The following is a 21,690-nucleotide window of genomic DNA, read 5'->3' on the forward strand; positions in this document are numbered from 1 at the left end:
AATATCACATTTACATATTTGTAACAATATTCATAATACCCAGATGGCAGAAAAAGTCATTCCCCATTGACAGATGAATGGATATTCTACCACTCATGTTATATACACATGGCAGACTACTGTCCAATATTAAAGAAGAAATTATAAAAGAATATGGATAAAACTTGAAAATATTATGCTTAGAAGATAAACCAAGACAATGCTATGTGGTTCTGCTTATATCAAGTATAAATAAGAGCCAAATTCACAAAGCAGGATAGAGCTTGCCTGGCACTGGTGAGCATGTGTGTGTGTGTGTGTGTGTGTGTGTGTGTGTGTGTGTTTTGCAGAAATTAGAAGTTACTTATCAGTAGCTATATATTTTCTGGGAAGCAGCATAAGCTAAAGATTTGCTGTACAATGATAAACTTATACTCTTCAATATTGAACTAGACTGTCTAATTATTTTGTCATGACTCAGCTTAAGTCTTCTTAACACAATAAATGCAGTTGTTGTTTCATTGTTGTTGGCAGTGGTGGTGGTGCTGGTGCAGTGTAAATGCTTCTTGTATAGGTGATAAGTGAGTGAAAACCAAAAGTTTAAAAAGAAAACTACAGCAACTTGACTGGAAGCAAATGAAAACTGGGGCTTGACAATGAAATACAACCTTAGATCATGGTAATAGATGCTGTCCTTCCAAGGGGTTAGAGCTTTGCTTCTGCCTCCCATTTGTTCAGATTGGAACGGGAAACTACAGAACACAGATGGGAAGCTTAGCAACCAGAGTGGTGATGGCATTGACTATTTCCAATATCTGTTTTTGCTTCCATGTCCACATTTCCAAGTCCACACAATGTAGACTGCTGCCCAGGTGCTCACGCTCCCTGCTGTTCTTGTAGAGAGGAGCAGCTTTGGCCTCTCTGACCACCATTTAATGGGGCATGGCTGTTCTTTTATTCCAAATTATAGTTGTTGCCTCAAACCCTTCTGTTTCCACAAATCAGTGTACTGGCTGTGGGAAAATTCACACATCAAGCATGTATCCAAATGGCTGATTTTGGCTTTCTAATTGAATTACACAGAGAAAAAAAAATGCATAAAATCTGTCCAGAGTTAGACATTTCATATGTGTGAATACAAGTCATTATTCATTCAACAGGGCTTTCAATATTGGTACATTAGACATAGTTGGTGCTTAGAACTGCTTGCTTGGTAAAATTTTTAACAAATATTTTATAAATCTGGCTGTAAGTTGTCAAATATAAGATGGGACCTATTATTAAAGCTAAAATTATTATTAGAAAAATAAGTTTATCACTAATGAGAACTTATGACTTGTTTTTAAGGCATCATAATTAAAGAATTACGTAAGTTTCTTTCATAGTAATAAAAGGTCAACAGGTTAATTTTGCAATATTCCTGTTTTCCAAATATTTATCATTTTTTTTATTTTCTAATATAACAATCCCACCTTTAAAAATATGTATGTTCACTCTTATTCATGTATTAAACATTCAAATTCCAGAAATGTAGTCAACACCATTACAACTCATATTACATTAAGTAGAAATGGAAATTTTAAAAAAATAATTCAGACTATTTTGTTTTTAAGTATTAGCTTCATTTTTAAAAGTTCTAACTTTCAAAGAGAGGACATATATCACCTTGATGACTGAAATGCAGGTTTTTATAATGCTATTTTGCTATGTGGAATATACCACAGAATTTTGTGCTTGCCTTACTTATCAGATGAAACTTAAGAACCATAAAACTATGGACATGAAATTAAAAACGTAGAGCTACTCATTAGTATTAGCATAAGCATTGTTATCAGACATATCTGTGACCATATAACAGTCTGTTAAAAGTATATATAACTACATATATAGTTAACAGATATATATATATATATATATATATATATATATATATATATAAAGTTATATACATATATCTATTTAAATTATCTTGAAAATTGTCATACAGATAACCTTAAAGAAGATATGATTTTGGGAAAACCTTTCAAAATTATTCAAAAGAAAGCAATATGATTTATCAATTTGGGGAACTCTCTTGCATACATAGTAAGATTTTAAGACAAAGTATTCATGCTGTAAAAATAAATATTAAATGTAAAACCATCTATATAACTTAGAAACTCCATACTGAGATACACATTCTGGTGATTTGAATGAAACCATTCCCATTGGTTCCTAGCTGGTGGAACCTTTGTGAATGGTTAGGAGGCATGGCTCTGTTAGAGAAGGTGCAACACTGATGGAGAGCTTCAATGTTTCAAAAGACCCAGTTTCTCTTGGTCTCTGTCTCTGTCTGTCTGTCTCTGTCCATCTCTCTCTCTCTCTGTGCCTCTGTGTGTGTGTGTGTGTGTGTGTGTGTGTGTGTATACCTGTGTTTGTGTGTCTCTGTGTGTGCCTGTATGTTTGTGTGAGTATTTTGCCTGCAGACCAAAGTCGTGATACTGCTCCTGTGCCATGCATTCCAGCATGATGCCATGATTCATGCAATTTTGTTTATGTACTCACCCTCTGAGACTATAAAAACTAGTCCTTATAAGCTCCCAATAAAGGCTCTCTTTTCTATCTTGCCTTAGTCATAGTCATGGTACATTTTCACTGCAATAGAAAAGAAACTGGGATGCCTACCAAAGAAAATGCAGGTATATATCCAAACAAAATCTATACACAGATGGTGTGCATGAGATTTTTTTCAGTGCTACATATTGAACTCAGAGCCTCGTACATCATAAGCCGTTGTGTTGCTGAGCTTCACAGCTGTACCACAACATCATTCAGAAGTGTCCCATATGAAAACAACCTAATAGATGAAGCATCAATAAACATAAAATATCGAACAAACTTGAAATGCCAGCTATCAAAGAATATAAGTCTAGTGATTCTTTTCATACAAACATCCAAAATGTCTATATATAATAAGAAATGAAGCTAGATGTATGATGATGGTTTGGGTAGACAAATTTCATGGTTTAAAAATTATATCTCTATAAAACATTTAAATGAATAAATAAAGCAAGAAATATAAAATAACAATGTAAACTAACATACTTGCTCACTCATTTAAACAATGACTTCCTTTCAATAAAGTAGGAACCAGTGAGGCATATTCTAAAATAAGAAATCCATGAACAAATGATCATTAAATCTTCTACTGAATTTCACATACTTTATCAACAGTAATAATCCAGTAAGATAAAAACAACCACCAGACTTGGTGTTAAATACAACTTATAGATGAAACACAAGCACCAGATGTGGTGTTACATATAACCTATAGATGTTATTTTTTGCAGGGTGAGACCAAATATATGCCACCTTTATCATTCTCAACTCATTTCTTCTGCAAACTCCTTTACTAAATATGTGGCTTTCTGCTCCATAGCAAATGTCCAATGTATATTTTGCATTCACTTCCTCCCTAATAGAAATTGTTCTTAGACTACTCTTGAGATTCTTCATTCGATGTCCACAAACTACCTCCCCAAATTTTCTTCTCTGGCATACAGCATGACTGGTAACCATACAATGTAAGATTTCAGGGCTCTTGTAATCTGTTCAGGAAGCTGACCTTTACAATAAATTACATTTAGAAATTGCTTCGGTCTTCTTGCTCAAATATTTATCATGAACATGCACCATCATCTAGAGTTTAAGGTCACAAGATTAGCTGTGTTTAGTTCAGCACCTCTCTGATTGTTTTGTTGCACAAATTTGGGGTGACCTCAACATTGAGCTCCGTGAGAGCAATACTATGGCTGTCTTTTTCAATCATGATGCTTCCTCAGTCATCAGCTGTCAGTTCGCAGGTTAGCATGAGGAGAATTATTGCTAGATAAGATTATTGTTTACATTTGTGGACTAAGCAATCTATGAGATGGATGTTTATCCATGAACAGACATTATGCAAAATTATCCCACTCTTTTAAATTTCTTATGTATAGTCTAAATTTGCTAATTATCAGTTTCTACCAATCCAATATGAAAACTAAGGCATCTGAAAGGATGAAGAAATTTAAAATATTTCTTTTCCACTGAATAGCTTAACCATTTTTTTTAAAAAAAAATTTGAGACACAACAGGATTTATGTTCATATGAATTGTGACACTATGCATAAGATCTGTACAATTCCAACCCTGACTGTATCGCTGCACTGAAAGGAGACTGTGAACTCAAACACCCATCCTTAACCCAGAAACTGTCTCTAAATGACAACTGCTTGCAAAAGAAAATTTATTTCTTTTCCAATGGAGTCTCAGTTAGGACATTAACTACACCTAAGGACAGGCTCCAGGCCCGGGGGCAAATAGTCAACACAAAATGAATGGAACGGTAGTTTTATAGATATATTTTTTGTCTCATATTCTTTTGTGGAAACGTTTTATTTCTTAATCTTACTGAACTTTTGATTGTATATTACGTTTTTTTTAAATTTTCTGTTTTTATGAGTATTGTTTGTGTATGCCTCTGTCCATATCTGTTCCTTGTGTGGTTTTGCATATGTGTGTTTGTGTGCATGTGTGTTTGTGTGTGTGAGTGTGTGCGTGCATGTGTATATGTGTCTTATGTTTGTCCCATTTGTTTTCTAAAATGAGAGAAAAAGAAGGCCAAAAGTTGAGTGGCATGGAGTTAGTGGGGTCTCAGCAGAGATGAGGAAGGGGAAAGAGTGATTAAAATAAACTGCATGAAAAAATTTTTTTTCAATAGAGAATATAGGCAACTATAAGATATATATCTGAGGTATTGTATCTACAAAGAAATATAAAAATACAGATGCTATAGAAAAGATATAAATACCAGCATATACTGTTATTCACAAGAATGTTAATATCAATATCTATAATTATTTGTATGTACTAGATATTAATAGATACATAAACAGCATTTCAACTTAAGTAAAGCCTTTTTTAATGACCTTTAAGATTTGAACTGGCCAACTAAGATATCATTGTTGCTTGAAATAAGCATTATCTTGTTTTATTATAGTTGAGGTACAAAACTATCCTGACTGACTATATTTTGTAAAGGTGAGATTGTGCAATATGATTTGCATACTCTAAACTCAGTCACCACTAGGTTTTGTAATAAAATTCCAGTAGTCTCCTTTAAAAGTTCCAGGATATTTTGTGAATTCTATAATGCAAGAAAGAATACTAACCAACTATTTTAAAATATAACAAAGTTGCCATACAAATCATTTAAAGCTTAGACTTTCAACTCACAGACCACATGAGCACATAGGGAGAGACCTATGGCTCCAACTGTATATGTAGGGGAGGATGGCCTTGTCGGCCCTAGGTGAGAGAGGAGACCCTTGGTTCCATGAAGGCTGTTAGTCCATTATTCCATGTTTGCACCATAAAAAGGTACTACTTCATAGCATTATGATGAAAGTAAATGGCCTACTGTGTGTAACACATAACAAGCAATACTTGACAAACACTAAATTGTATGAAAGTCTTCTCAAATGCTTCTACACCTTTTGTTACCAAGTTTTAAAACACTATGCATCCAGAAATATATCAGTAGAGAAAAAGCTCAGAATGATTTATTTTTCAAAATGGTCTAACACCCTGATTAAATACTTAACACTGTACTCACATAATATTGACCCAGATATATTTTACTGTTCAAAGTTTCACAAAATTACAGGGAAAAATAAAGTGAGATAATTTAGAAAACCTGCATTACATTTAATGTATTCTAGTTATTTTTCTAATGGATGCAGCAAGTTATAGAAAATTAAAGTAAAATGAGTTGATTAATGGTGGAGTTTTTGGAGTTAGCCTTATGTTCCAGCTCAGAAACTTTATACCCAGAAATGTATAACAATTTTCAGAGTTTGAGATCTTTACTAATAAGAAGTTATTAGTTATTCACCTCAAGTACAACAGCTATACCTTCTCTGGGTCACATTTTGGGGCTAAACCAAACTCTAAACCAGAGTTACTAACCTCTACACCTTGACTGCAGTGGTTGGCCCTATAAACTAAGTCAATAAACACATGACATCTGTGGCCACTCCAAGTATGTATTTAGGGAAAGTAGAACCTGCATGAATTCTACCATTGTATCTAGATATACCAGATACCACTGTGTATTTATCCCTAAGTGGTTTTAAAAAATGAGATTTTGATGTTGCTTGGAGATATCAAAATGTGCCTATACAAAGTTGAAATTCAACAAAGCAAACAACAAAAGAAAAAAGAGTAGAGAATTTAAGGTGATATCTCTTATAGAGCCAAGGAACCCACAGACTTTTTCAGTTCTACAAAATCCACCTTTAAAGTATGAACTAATTTGATATCTTCCTTATTATTGGTTAATATCACAGGTGTCTTGACTATCATGTTACATTTTTGTGTAAGTACAATCATGTAAGAAATATAGTGGTTTGCATTTTATAGTGAAAAACTAGAGGTCATGACATTTACATATCCTAAGAAACTTTTGGAATACTCTTAAAAAGATTTCCATGAATATTTGTATATAATTAACCTGTTCTATGTGTCCTTTTAATATTAGTATCTATGTTTCCTAAAATGCAATATATTATGTTGGACAACTTCTAAGAGTCTGCGAACATAGAAGTTGCTCACTTGAGCAGTATTTTTAAATTTTGATATTTTACAGATAAAACATCCGTATATTATAAATCAAGCTATATCTAACTATATAGTTAGCTCATTTTAGCAAATGTTGGCACATAGGAAGTCTCTTGCAAGAATTTGAAAGGTGTGAAAATGTCCACTTACAAACCTTGTCTCTGAAATCATTCAAAGGGGTCTCAAACAGGGTAAGCATAGCCCAGAATACAATTAAATACCTTACATAAAATGGCGAATTCAAGATGAAGAGCAGAAGAGTACTGGGAGAAAGGAAGGTTAGCTTTAATTAAAATGGTGCCTTGGGAGTTAAAATGTAGCTATTTCTGAAAAGCCAAATCCATAGGGTGAGATTTCAATGAAGTCTAATCACAACCTTTGACTGAACAGCACACTAGGAGAATTCATGAGCAGACATGGCCTCCGGCCAACAGATGCCTCTCACACACAAAGAGTGTCACATCATATGCTCTTTAATCCAGGCATCTCTTAAATAGTCACAGAGGAAAAACGCATGCATTGATTTTGCTTTTGTTAACCATTTTATCCTTTGATGAACTGGCTGGCCATTTGGCCACCATAGATTTCTGTGTAAAATTAGCACTACTTCCAGATAGAATCACTGTTTAAAAAAAAAAAAAAGAAAGAAAAAGCCCCTGTTACAGTTAAGAATCACTCTCAGAAGCATTTTCCTGTAGGTCACTCAACTAGCAAATACCAAATTGGTTAATGAGTTAAAATTTACATGTCATTTTAATTTGTACTATAAAAGTGAAAATTACAGAAAAATGTCCTTAGTAAAAGAAAGAGGCAAATTACAAAGAAATACAATGGTGGAAGACATGGATAAAATTTCAAGAACAGGAAAAAGAAGTTTTATCACAATTTATTGGATTCCCTCCACCCTCAATCATCCCACATGTATTCAGATATAACACCATGAGTTCTGAGCTCTGAATTCACTTCTATGTCTTCCATATTCTGCTTCTGCAATAAAACTTCTTTTAGCCTCTGTGAATTCACAGTATAAATAGACACCTTTATCCCTTAGGCTTGCTTTGAGGATTAGGAAAATGCGAGTGAAATGTTTTCGGTATTAAAAAAAGTAACAATGTCTATGTAAAATCATTCAGTGAATAGAAAAAAATCATTAGTCTTACGGAGTTTAAAGGGAACTCCTCAGAAGTACACAGTCTGAATACCGTAGTTTTATATATTAATTCATTTAGTGTTATAGCATATAACAGTAAAGGTTAAGGTTAATGTGGAAATATACTCAAGAGCTTTATAGTATTCAACTCTGGCTTCATCAACAATCTTAGGCATCCACATGGAATAAAGTCAGAGGACAAAAAGCACACTGATGATTGATCATTGTAAGGGTAACTTATGGGTGAAAGTAATTCTCCATTGTGAAATTCACACCTTCCACACATACACCAGTGCGTCTGCACATGCCTAAGGAAAGTGTGATCTTTGTGGACTTTTTATGGCTCTTGCTGCCACAGTCATTCCAGCCTGCAAGGCCCATGTACAGCTTTCCTCATGTACGAAATATTTAAATATTTAGCTGGTCCTTTCTCAAAGAAACAAACCACTTAGAAGGGGGAACAATATAACCAAGGGAAGTAGAGGGTGGGAGGGACTTAGGAGGAAGCAGGGGGGAGAGTGGGGGGAGGGGCAGAATCAGGTATGGGAGGAGATGGAGGAGGTCAGGAAATTTAACAGATGTGTGTAGCAATGGGAGCTAGGGAATTGGGGGTAGCAACCTGAAAATCCCAAATGCCAGGAAAGCGAGAGCATCCCAGGACCCGACAGGGATGACATTAGCTGAAATACCACACAAATGGTTGAGAGAACCTGTGGAGACCATATCCCGAGGTTAGGCAAGCATTCCCCCTCCCATTGAGAGATGGGGCCACACACCAGTCTCCATATTTTTAACCCGGAAATGCTCCTGTCTATAGGAAATACAGGGACCGAGTATAACAGAGACTGAAGTAAATCCAGAGATGAAGCCATCCAGAGACTGTCCCACCTGGAGGTCCATTCCACCTACAAACACCAAACTTATACACTATTGTGGATGCCAGGAAGTGCTTGCTAACAGGAGCCCGTTACAGCTGTCTCCCGAGAGGCTTTGCCAGATCCTGAGCAATACAGATGAAGATGTTCGCAGCCAACCATCGGATTGAGCACAGGGACCCCAATGGAGGAGTTAAGGGAAGAACTGAAGGAGCTGAAGGGGGCTTATCTGACATCAATGGAAGAGGAAACCCTTGATTCTGTGAAGGCTTGACACCTCAGTGTAGAGGAATGCTAGTGAGGCAGGAATGGGTGGATGGGTTGGGGAGCTCCTTCATAAAAGCAGAGTAAGAGGGGATGGGATAGAGGGTTTGCAGAGGGAAACCGGGAAAGGGGATAACATTTGAAATGTAAGCAAATAAAATATTTAATTAAAAAGTAAAAAACAAACCAACGTCTAATCTATGTAAAAACTGAAGGACTCTGGATGACTTTAAATCTTCTCCACTGTATCTGCTCAACCCCGAGATAGGAAAGCAGAAGTTCTTTGGTTCCTACTGTATTCAATATACATAACACAATGGGTGAAGTGTATCGTTTTAACGTTGCCATTAAAGAAAAGGGGAGTAAGAACACTTGGTAATTGGACAGTAGTATTCCTGATTCCTGAGCCTTTTATGGAAATGACCTCTTGTTGACAACCAGAAAGATTATTTGATTGGATACTAATTTATTTCACATTACATTGTTCTCCCTCATTATTTTCCAATTTTTGTCATTACAGCTAACTTGAGATTGACTGAGATTAGGGCATGAAACAAATCTTTATCTTCATACTCACAAAAACACACACACACAAACACACAAAGACAAAATTCTTTACTGCCACTATATGATCATGAATCCAAGGCAATGAATAGTACTATTTTCATATTTGAAACAGTACTGAATTGCAGTTTAACTCACCTTACATGGGTTTAACTTAACTTATTGGGCTTACCATGTTCAAGTTTCTATGGATTCCCAAATATCAGTGTCTCCTGCACTGTCTCTTTCTTACTTAAGAGTCCAGTAGAACACTGAGGGTAATACATCTCTTTTTTTTGCAGTAAGAGACATTTATAAAATGAGCAATGTTTTGAGACCTTAGTGGTAGAAGATCAAAGGACAACTATTTTGGACTCAAATGATGTTTCTTTTATCTTTAAGATTGGTTTATGACTTGAAGCCAGGTACCCAGGAATTTTTTGGAGGAGGAAAGTTAGAATATAAACTTTAACCCTCCCAAAGAAATTGGTGTCAGCCACCCCTGTAACCATGGCCTATATCTAAGATATTTTTTTATTTTAAAACTGGCAAGAAGATACTGAAAAGATTAGCATCCCAAAAGGGCAATAAAATAATTCATAATTACAGTTTTCTAAAGTAAACACCATATTAAAAGATAGTTCAGGGGCTTGAAGCCAGAAAGAAGTCTGTCCAACGTCTAATCAAATTAAGGAGAATAAGGCCTCAGTCAAGAGTCATCTAGGGGAAATGCTTAATGATCATTTGACCAACTTTAATAAGAGGTGTTCTAGGTCACCTTGCAAGGTCAACAAAAATATACAAAAGACATGGAAAATTCATCCCCGAAGTGTGCTTTCATCAATCACTTTCTTTAACAAGCTACTCAATGTACTCAGTCCATATTCAACTGAAAGTTAATATCTGCTCTGCCCTGATGATTTAGCCCTTTCCGTGATGTGAAATTTAGTTTCTGATACTTCACTTTTTCTTCCAACACAAGGAAAGTATCAAAATGGTTAAACACAGACATCAACTAACTAGAAGCTAGAAAGAAGAGATAATGAGAGCTTAAAAAGTAAGGATTACTAAAAGAAAAGTAGATGTAACCATCATGAATAGATTATAACCAAATGGCACAAAACCTTAATAAAAAGCACATGTCAGGTGATGTTGTAGAAAATCATTTATATTTCAGATTAAGTATTTAAGTATTTTGTTTTTCAGGAACAGAAACCAAGTGTAGGTATTTATACAGAAAAGAATATTTTGAAAACTAAGTTTTTATTTTAATTTGTAAAATGTCTTGGAGAAAAGTCCATCTTTGAATGATCTGCTAAATCAAAGAAAAATTATCTTGGAAAGTAAACTGCCAAAGCCAGTGGGCAGTGTATACAAGTGTCTACAGATTCTACCAATGCCTATATAAGAAACTACACCAGTGCTAATAACAATACTATATGTAGTTGTTCTGTCTCTTTGTTCTTCCTTCATCCTTATTGCTGGCTCCTTTGTGTGGCTAGCTATCAAATAAAAATCTAGAATGACTATGTCATATCAATGACAAGAGCATCAGATTTTCATGTTACTTCCAAGAAAGTTTGAGGAAATGTATGCTTTTCATGGCTATTAGTTCTATACCCATGGATTCAACCTATGGCAGAGAGAATTGACTTAGAACAAATTGCATGGTAATGTATATGGATAAATTTTTCTTATCATTACTCAATAAACAGTGCAGATGAATGCATGTTATTCAGTATCACTTTGTATTAAAGATTACAGCTGAGATCATCTGAGGTGTGTGCGAGTGATACAGCACATAGAGGAAGCTTGACCGTCTTCTAGTTCATGTCTACCAGGTGTCCTGCCATGCTACCAATTTGCCACAGATTCTCAAATTATACTCTTTCTAGAATGAATTCTCTATAATAAAAAGGTGACACATGTGACAAGTAGAGGGTGGGGGAGGCATGATCAGGATACTATTCCAAGGTTGAGAAACATCCTGAAATAACAGGAAATAGCTTGTTTTGGGTAAAAATTCAAGGTGACTTGCAAGAACTAATTTCTTTTTTTTTTTTTTAATGGATTGCTTATTTGAGGTATTTGACATTCATTAATTTGTATAAACTACACTTCAGAGTGAGCCAGGAGTAGCTGTACAACACAAAACACACTCAGTGATATTTCTGTAGACTTTTTGTTGGGCTTTAAAAAAATAGTGTCTCTTTAGTCTTTTACTTGTATATATTGTTTCTGTAGAGAGGGCTCTCTCTCTCTCTTTCTCTCTCTCTCTCTCTCTGTGTGTGTGTGTGTGTGTGTGTGTGTATTTCTTCATTTTGATGGTTTTTTGTTTTGTTTTTCTTTTTTTGAGAGAGAGAGAGAGAGAGAAAACAAAGTTAAATGGGCAGGTTGGTGGGGAGTATTTGGAAGTAATTCTGTAATTCAGGGAGGAGAAATTGTAATAAAAATGTACTACATGAAAATGTTTTTTCCAAAATGAAGTTTACTTAGAAAGATTTATAGTCTAGAAAAGACCCAATATTCTTAGTGTTCATTAATGAAAACATGAGTACAAATTTGAAAGTATATTTTCTTATTCATAGCATAAACATTTATATCTTCAAATTCTATTGCTTTATTTCAATAAGTATCATGGAAATTATTTTTGGTTAAAAAAAAGATATTTGGCATCCCTCAAATAATTCTTGTTAACATTCTAATGTCTCCTCCTACAACACTTAAATTTGGAAAACAAATAGAATGAAAGAAATTGTATAATACTGCTTTTACACAATATAATACTATTTTTTTTCAGTTAGATAGAATTTTACACCTTCACTTGATGTCTTCAAGTGATGTCTAGTTTATGTGTTTCCAGACAAATGCTGAGAAAGGAATAAAAATAAATTTAATAGGATTATATGATGAGCTAGTAGTGAGTGATTTCCCTAACTTTACAGCTAATTAAACTAAACTCAAGCTCCCGTTGAAGACACAGCTACTAAAAGTTATTACACATTTTACATTGTGAATTTATATATATATATGAGCAGTTTGAGCTTCTGAAATATTTTTCAGTCAGGAAATATTATCTCTATTTTATAGGTGCAATTCATATTAAAATCCTATAGATCTGTGTTCTTTCCCTTAGTAACCCATCTCTTTTCTACAGTCCTCCTGGTAACTCCAGATTTCATTCCCTGGGCCTAGAGTCATGCAGTTTGTTAAGTAGTTAACAAGGATTTGCAAATCTTGTGACATTGCCCACAGTTTCTTTCTAGCACATTTTGTCAAAACAATGACAAACACCCCAGTGAAGAAGAAATTTAATGAGGCTTCTGGCCTGCAATAGGCCAAACATCAGGACATTTAAAACCAACTGGATGACTAAATGCTTTTTTAAATATCTTCTTAAAATATGAAAGTGGAGTTCATAGTGATGAATATATATTATGTACACAGAAATATAGCAAGAAAAACATGTCCAAAATTAGCAGTCATAAGCATAGTATTCTAGAAGACAGCCATGAAAAAGAGCCTAAAACTAAGACCTAATAAATAATATCAGCTAGCATATTCACTATGTAAAAACCCACATTATCTAGTAAGCAAAATTTTAATTAGCAATAAATTGCAAATTCTAACTTTTGCATCCTTTCTCTATAATATAATTTGTACCGACATCAAATAAAGACCCCCTCTTTAAGGACCAGGGCACAAGGACAGAGAGAAATAAACAAGGGAAGTAACCAGCAGTCAGAAAGTAATCCTGCCTTGTTCTCTCAAGGATTGTCTTCTCATTTTACTTTAATGACTGCTTAATCAAGATGTATTAATTTCTCCCTGAAATGGTACAAAAAGTCAAGATTGAAATTAAAGCAATTTTAGTGCAACTGGAGAATATTTTAAGGGTAGGGAATCTTAATAAATATGATTGATGGAATGACAGACACTACAATAGTTGAGGTAGAGCTGGGTATGAGAACAATTTAAACAAAATATGCACTTAGGGCTTTCAAAGAACAAACCATGCACACATGCTGAACTGTATAATAGTCACTACTGTGTTTACGAGGCTGCTCACCATAACTCCAGGGAGCACTAAGTTTTCCCAAGGAATTCAGTGAAACTCACAAAGCATTCTTAAGATAAAGCTAATGTTAATAAATACATATGTCGAAATAATATGAAATCATAAGGCAAAGAAACCATTAGTGGTGGAGAACACATTTTATTACTTGGCACAGAGCTGAATATGTCACAGCTGTCAACTTAAATAATTATTGATGAAGATGATATTGAGATGGGTAAAAATCTCTTGGGTATATCTATCTCAAATCAAAAATGATACATCTGCTTCATTTAATATTTATAGGAAAAGTATATTGTCTATTTTTAAATAATTTTCACTGTTTGCGATGCAGTTTAAGGTAAACTGCTCTTTTAAAAGAAAACTCAGGAAACACAATCTCTGAGTGTACTAAAGTACTGGGACATAGCATGTCTAATGAATATCACAGTAGAGTGAACCAGCAGGGATTACCTGATAGCAGACCTCGCACTGATACTGGACAAAGGACCTGAAATAGTTATATATATGTAAAGATAGTAATTATCAAAACTATATAAATTATCTAAAATATATGTGTGTGTACATGTGTTTCTCAAAAATATATTTGGTGAAGAACCTAATTTAATGTGATCTTTAAATTGGTAATAGTTATCTGTATTGTGATGTGAATACTCCTTTACCAATGTGTTTAATTGCAAGCATAACAAGAATATGTTTGTAGGTATTTTATAGCATAAGGCATAAAACCTCTACTTTTTTTTTCAAAGCTTAGGTATTCTCAACTGTTGAAAATATTGATAGACTGGGTCTGTGGTGAAATCCTTTGAGGTTAACTTTTCACCATGATCTTGGATATCCAGCCTTATGTTCCCAGTGTCCCCATTATGGTATAATGATGTTAATCAGGAGGGCAGGACAGTGGTTAAAGTTCATGGTGAACAGTGCCCGGATCACACTGTGTCCTCAAGTGTCAACCACTGCTTCCCAGATGCTACCAACAATGGGACCAGGAATCTCACTTTTCATCCACATATGTGCTTTGACTTTATTCCATAAAACTGAATTTCTTGAACTGTTGAATTCTTTGTGGTAAACTTGGCATGCAATATGACAGAAAACTGAAACTTACCCCATGTACTGAGAGTATATAGAAAGGTCATGTTTTACCAACTGCTACAGGAGGTGAGAAACAAGTTCCTAGAGTATTTGGTAAAACCTAAGTTATGAAAGGCAAAGCAAGGTCTGAAAGAACTGACCAGGTATGATCAGTCTTGCTGAGAATGAAGAAAGAGCTTGACATTGCTGGTTTTCTAAGGATGACCCTACAAAACCCCTCATTCTTGGACAAATGAAATGGCTCTGCTTCTTCTATGGGTAAGCTGACAGGATGAGAGACAAATATTAACAGTGAACAGGCAACAGCCAGATAAATATTTATACTTTATATCTATGGTGAAATATAAGAGCAGTGTCAATATCTGCCTGAAAGCATCACAGTTGGGAATCTGAAAGAGAGCTGTATACACAAAACGAGGGCCAGAAATATAATAGGAAAATGTTCGACTGGCTATAGACCCAACCCAAAATGATGGAACTATGCATCATGTTAAGGAAAAGAAAACATATTCAGTGTAAGTAAAGAAATACATTACCAGGCACGGCTCAACCTCATCTCTGCACTCCTTGCCTATACTGAAGGGTTTAAGACGACAAGAATTTTTCTTCAGTAGCTACTCTGTATTTGAATACAAGGCTTGACAGAGTCTCAGTTTTGCTATGAAGAAAATTTTTGACACAATGAGGAAGTTGGAACAGCATTTAGAAATATGAAGTGGCCAGAGTCAGAAAATAAGCCAAGCATTTCATAAGAACCCGAGAACTCAAACAGTAGGTAGAAATGTGACAATTCTCTTGTGTGAAAGAAGCTCCATGTCTAATGACACAGCCACTGATAAATAACTACAGGTTTCTGGAAGTGCATGTGTTAAATATTGTTTGCTTTGTTGTTGGTGCTATCTCTGTAATCACATTCAGCTGGTATCATTAGGCAAAATGCATAATAGGAAATATTGTTGTTGTACTACACTACATTCAATCTGGGACAGGGCTTAGACAGAGTAGATGAAATGGAAGGTTTCAGAAGCTACACAAAGAAGTAACTAACTCTGCATGTTTTCTTTGCTTGGTAAAAAAATTATTTTGCTTCTCTATAAAATCCAGTTGAAATAATTCTTTAATTACATGCTTCAGAATAATTACTAGGAATCTATTTCCCAGTATCCTTCATACACAAACTATACAAAATACAAACAAAACAAAACAAAGTTACAATCAGAAGAAGGTCCAGGGTGCAAGCTGAGGTGACATGATTACTGAAAAGCACAGCTAATGAGAAACATTGGGCCCAAGTTACTTAGGACATTTTAGCAAGCTAAGATATATGGATTTTCTCCTCTGCAATGGGAAATCAAGTAAGGATTTAAAACAAGCAAGGCCATAATGATCATCTGAGTTAGGGCAGAAGTAGGGAAAATCTAAAAGGAAATGATTAATTTGGAAACCATTAGAAAAAAATGTTATCAATAAACACAAGTTTGGTCTGCAAATATAAAGAAAGCGTAGAATTTTGTAGATAAGAATTAGAAAGTGGACACTCACTTTTTAAATAATATATATCATTGGGATTAACGTTCCTAGTTAGACTTGAAATTGCTAGCAGCTATGTGAACTTCATTCATGAACACATTTTTAAAACAATATCCACACAAACAATAATTTTTCAAAGAGACTATTGATGAATCATAAAGGTCAGTGAACATTGGTTAAAAACACAAGTTCCTAGGTCCCCTTATCAGGGATTATAATTTCAACAGTTTAGGCAGCTTTAGAAATTTGCATTAAAAAGAACAAAATAGCAAAATCTCCCAATAATGCTGATATTTAGCCAGGATTGCAAAACACAATGACAACGCCTCTGCCTTTGGCTATGCCTCACAAACTTCTAGAAGAATTCTTAATGCATAAACATGCTGGATGATGAAAATAAACACAAAGCTGCGGGTACAAGTGAACTCTCAAGAACATAATTATGAGCGAAAACAAATAGATTTTTCCTTAACACAAAGTTCTAATTTGATTTTAGCTTAAATTACTTTTTAAATTTTTAATTTGAAAGAAAAATCTATTATTCTCTCCATTTTTTTTGTAGTTTTAAATACTTGCTCTGTAAACAGGCTCGGATATCTTATTCAAGAATTGACAAAATTGTTGGAGGTGATCCTTCTATATTTTTTTTCCTTGCTACTCTATAATACTACTGGTTTGTTAAGCTGTCACTTTGTTATGCACTATTAATTAACATTTATTAAGCACAAACAATGAATCAGGTGTTGACAAACTATATTAATTTCTCTGTAGGCATCTTAGACTTCTTCCTGTTTTGTATGTACTCCAATTTCCAGGTCCTTGTCCCTTAAAGGGCAATCACCCTAATATTTCTGCTTCTACTCATTATTTCAAGCTTTATATTCCAATTGTCACAAAAAGTTTCCAATTAAAATATTTAAACATAGAATGAAACAACTTCTTCATTTCTGGTTCCATGAGAGGAAAAAAAATGAATAAGTAGAAAGGTTTGAAGACTGAATTGTATTCATTAAGCACTCTGGTTATATTCCAAATGTCAATTCTCACCTAGAATAAAACAATGTGATGGTTATCCAAGGATGATGAGGAACAAGATGAGTTCAAAGGAAAAGTTAGCTTCTGAAACATGGAATCATGAATAAAAAAGCTTAATATGGAGAATTACTTATAGGTCCCTCTGGTGTGCCTACTTCGATACCCATCTTCAGGAAGATCATGTTTCTGAAATGAACCACAGTCTCCCAGGCACCACCAACAGTGCCAGCTGCTAATGCACAGGAGTCAGTGGAGGGAGAACGTGCAAAGCTCCCAGTGTTCAGCAGAGAGTCTGACAGTATTGCGACATGACACGTTAAGTACATGAAAGTGGAAAATGACCCGTACCCACCTCAGAACTATTTCCAGCTCTCCAAGTATACATCCAAAACTACATCTATCGATCCTCCTTTCAAAGATAGAAGAAACTGGTCTTTAGGAACTCTTTAAAGTGTCGAAAGTAACTGTAAACATCTTCTCAATAAAATTTCCTTTTGAATAGAGTTTCTAAAATGGACCAGGAGGTCATTTGCCCTTTGGAAATATGGACAGGCAGATATTACATGGCTGCCACTGGCCGTTAATTTTCCCAGCTAGGATGACCAAGTGGCTGCTCCATTCTGAAGGCCAGGTCACCATCAGGTCTAAATTTAGCATTCCTTATGACTTTCCTATTAACCTCGAGTCTGTAAGCTAACTCACATCACAGTGCTCCAGCGGAGTGGACAAAGTAAAAACAATGCTCATTCCCAGACATGGTGAAGGCTACTATTTTTTTTTTTTTTTTTTTTGGTGGAAAGATTGAGTATCCAGAACTAAAATAGGGAAAAGAGTAGCATGAGGTCGTTTGATAGACTGAAGAGCAAGGTTTCACATCTGGTAGAGAAGACAGGGCAGAAGTTCAAGTTGACAGAACCATTTTATAGTGGTATGACAACAGCAGGAGATGAGAGGAAGGAGAAGAAAGAAGAGGGGTCCATGGATAGAGGAGCTTTTCCATCTCTGCTGAGCTGCCTGTGTGCTATCAAGCAGCCCTGGCACATGTGAGCACTATAAGGTCATGCTTGTCTATATTATCTGTGTCAGTATAATAACAATAAAAAATTATTTTTAAATTAACAGTTTACTTCTTAATAATTCGACATAGACAGAACTGCTAAGTGGCAGTACAGAATTTCCGTACACTTTGAACCTATCGTGCAGTTTGGAATGGAAACATCTGTCATACATGTTATATTTTTTCAAAATTAAAACAATAACATTGACATAAAATATTAATGGAACTCCAGACCATGCAGATATTATCAGTTTTCATTGATATTGTTTCATATTCAGTCTTTAACGGCACATACTGCTAAAGTTTTTATTTTTGAATTGCAGCATCATTTATTAATTAAAAAGTCATGTTCTATACCCAAAGAATGAACAAGACATGTTCTCTAACTGTAAATCATTGGGATATAATAAACAAAGGTTCACAGAGTTGGAGGGATGCTTTGACTATTAAGAGTTAGTACTACTCTTATAAGAATCTGAGTTTGTTTCCCAGAACCAAAGTACAAGGCAGTTACAAGGCAGCTTCAAACTTTAGCCTCAGGCCACCTATGCTCATGCGTATAAACAAACTTATGGTTGGTTACTCAGTCATCAATATTCTCTGATCTAATTCCTCTAAGGCTTTAGTGTGATTGCAAAATCCTCATTTTTTAAACATGTTTATGTATTCTTCAAATGTTAATTCTGTCCCAAAATAATTTAAATAATAATTGTAGACACCTTGTTGGCAATAACCTATTGTATGCCTGCAATTGATTGATTTAGTTCTATATATTAGTGATCTATCATTAATACTAAGTGGCTAACTCTACCTTAGAGATTTGGAAAATATATTTCACTGTGCATGTTTACATGTGGCTGAAGAGAGGGAGGAGGGAGAAGAGACAGCAAAGAAGCAAGAAGGAGCTTTATAGTCTCTGTTTTCTTTGCACCTTCTTTCTTTAAAAAAAAAAAATACAATATTTATAATGACTCAAAAGACAAAATGTGAGTTCCTGGAAACGTAATTGAATTTGTTAAATAGAACCATGGAATCTTTACTTTAATAAGGCAGCAGACTAACAAGACCTTAATTTCTTTCAACTTTCCATTAAAAAGCCAATGAAGCTACCCGTGTAATGCTTATAAAGCCATAAGCCAAATTGCTACTAGAATGATGTTGTAGTTAAAACACACACATAAAAAAGGGACATGTGCATTTCAATAGTCTCATAGCTAGCACCTTTTGTACATATCGACTGTTCTATTCCCTCAACAGATACTGCTGCCTCTCATTCCTCTTTCCCTTTATTTTTATATACCATAATTTTCCACCTATTACAAGACATAGGTTATCAATAAATATAACACATGTCATGTTTTCCTCTAATTACTAGCAGAGAAGCTCATCAGAAGAAGCAAAATTATTTGTAGAAGATGTTAGTATCCAGATTAGAGACAAAGACTAGTTTATCAAAGAAGCAGCAATAACCAGAGTGTCAGTATCACCAACTAGATTTCTTAACCTAAAAGACACAAAGCAGAGAATTTCACACACACACACACACACACACACACACACACACACACACACACTAAAATGAAATAAATAAAATGAAATAAAAAACATCACCAACCAAAAAAATGTGGATGGAATCATTAAGAGAGAAAAAGCATTAACCCTTGGATCAAAAGTATTTTAGAAATTATGCATGTTGTTTGACAGGGCTAGAGATAGACTCTTTATTGCAGTTGACCTGAAAAACCATTTTGATTGAGAAGAATACTTCCTATCTACCATGGTTGGCTGTTATATAAATAGTCTTTCTAGGATAATCTCAGAGAAAAACAAATACCAATGCATAACACCCAAGAAATGCAAAGACATAATAAGGCCAATGGAGAATTGACATCATATAATATTCTTCATCTGCTTTTTCTATTATTTTTCACTACTCCTATCACTTAATTCTCAATACAGACGCTCAGTATTCTCTCTGGAGAGGCCATATCTCCACAGTCAATAGTAGAAATTGGCAGAGATCAAAACATGAGTCCTTTTGGAAGTTTACATATGAGAGGTATGGCAGAAATAGTCTAGGAATACTCATAGTCTGCAATTTTGTAGATTTCACAGAGAAGTCAATGTCAACAATTGGAAAGCAGCAATGTTGGATTGGTTCTATGACAAAATTTGGTAAAAAAATTACGTGTAATCTTTTTAAAAAATATATTTAAAAGGTTTCATTTTAGAAAGACACACTCTTATCCCTATTACCCTTCATCCTGAAGCCTTTAAACTATATCAGGAGACATACTGAAGAAATAACTCAGCTATTACCACCTTAGTTCTATGATCTCAGAGGCAAGGCTCCACCAGGCTCACAAACTAACCACTAAGGTCTGGTGGTTTTACAAATAGAGAATCTATCTATAATTGAACCATATTATCTATCAGTATCTTGTATGTAAATGCAGGGAAAACATTACAAGCATCTATCATCACTACAACATTTCAAGGACAGAATAAACTAGCACATCTGTCCAGATGCAGCAGCAGGATCTTTTTCATGAATCAGATATGATTCCAAAACATCATTCTTATGAACCTGACTTCATCCAACTCTCCATCACTGCCTTCCCAGTAAATTCTTCTATATTGTTTTTCAGAAATAAGAGATATTAAGCTTGTGTTTACCTTGGAATGTAACAACCCGGGAGCCTTGTTCCTGGAAAGCAAATATAAAAATATATTTGTAAAAGGTAATATAGTATTTGAGATATGTGCTGTTCTTTAAAAGAACAGCCATCTGTCACCAGAAGAGAAACATGGTGTTTCATTTTAAACATCAGTGTTTTTTGCTCAGCTATTTGAAAATCATATTTCTTAATTTATCTCAAACTGTTTAAGGTAACTTTTAATCATACAGAAAATTATAGTCAATAATAAGAAATACTTTAATCCTGCTTGAACAAATATCCAGAGTCAAACTTGCTTCAGCTTATATGCCAGGCTATTTGCATGCACTATAAGTTAAGAATAGGGTTGCATCCTACAATCAAAACTCTGACCCATAGTTGTTCCTTAGGAAAGAACTGCAGGGATGGAAATGAAGAGGTGCCTGAGGAAAAAAAGGTCCAAAGACAGCCAAATGGGATCCAGCTCAAAGGGAGGTCCCAAAACCTGACACTGTTACTGAGGCTTTAGAGCACTCACAAAAAAGGGGCCTATCATGACTGCCCTCTGAAAAACCCAATAAGCAGCTGAAAGAGTCAGATGCAGATATTTGCACCCAACCAAAGGATAGAAACTGTTTACTCCTGTGGTTGAATTACGGAAAAGCTGGAAGAAGCTGAGGAGGAGGTTTACCCTGTGGGAGGACCAGTAGTTTCAACAAACCTAGTCCCCTGAGATCTCTCAGACACTGGACCATCAACCAAGCAGCACACACCAGCTGATATGGGGC

Source organism: Arvicanthis niloticus, chromosome 3 (assembly GCF_011762505.2).
Source record: "Arvicanthis niloticus isolate mArvNil1 chromosome 3, mArvNil1.pat.X, whole genome shotgun sequence".
Lineage (NCBI taxonomy): Eukaryota > Metazoa > Chordata > Mammalia > Rodentia > Muridae > Arvicanthis > Arvicanthis niloticus.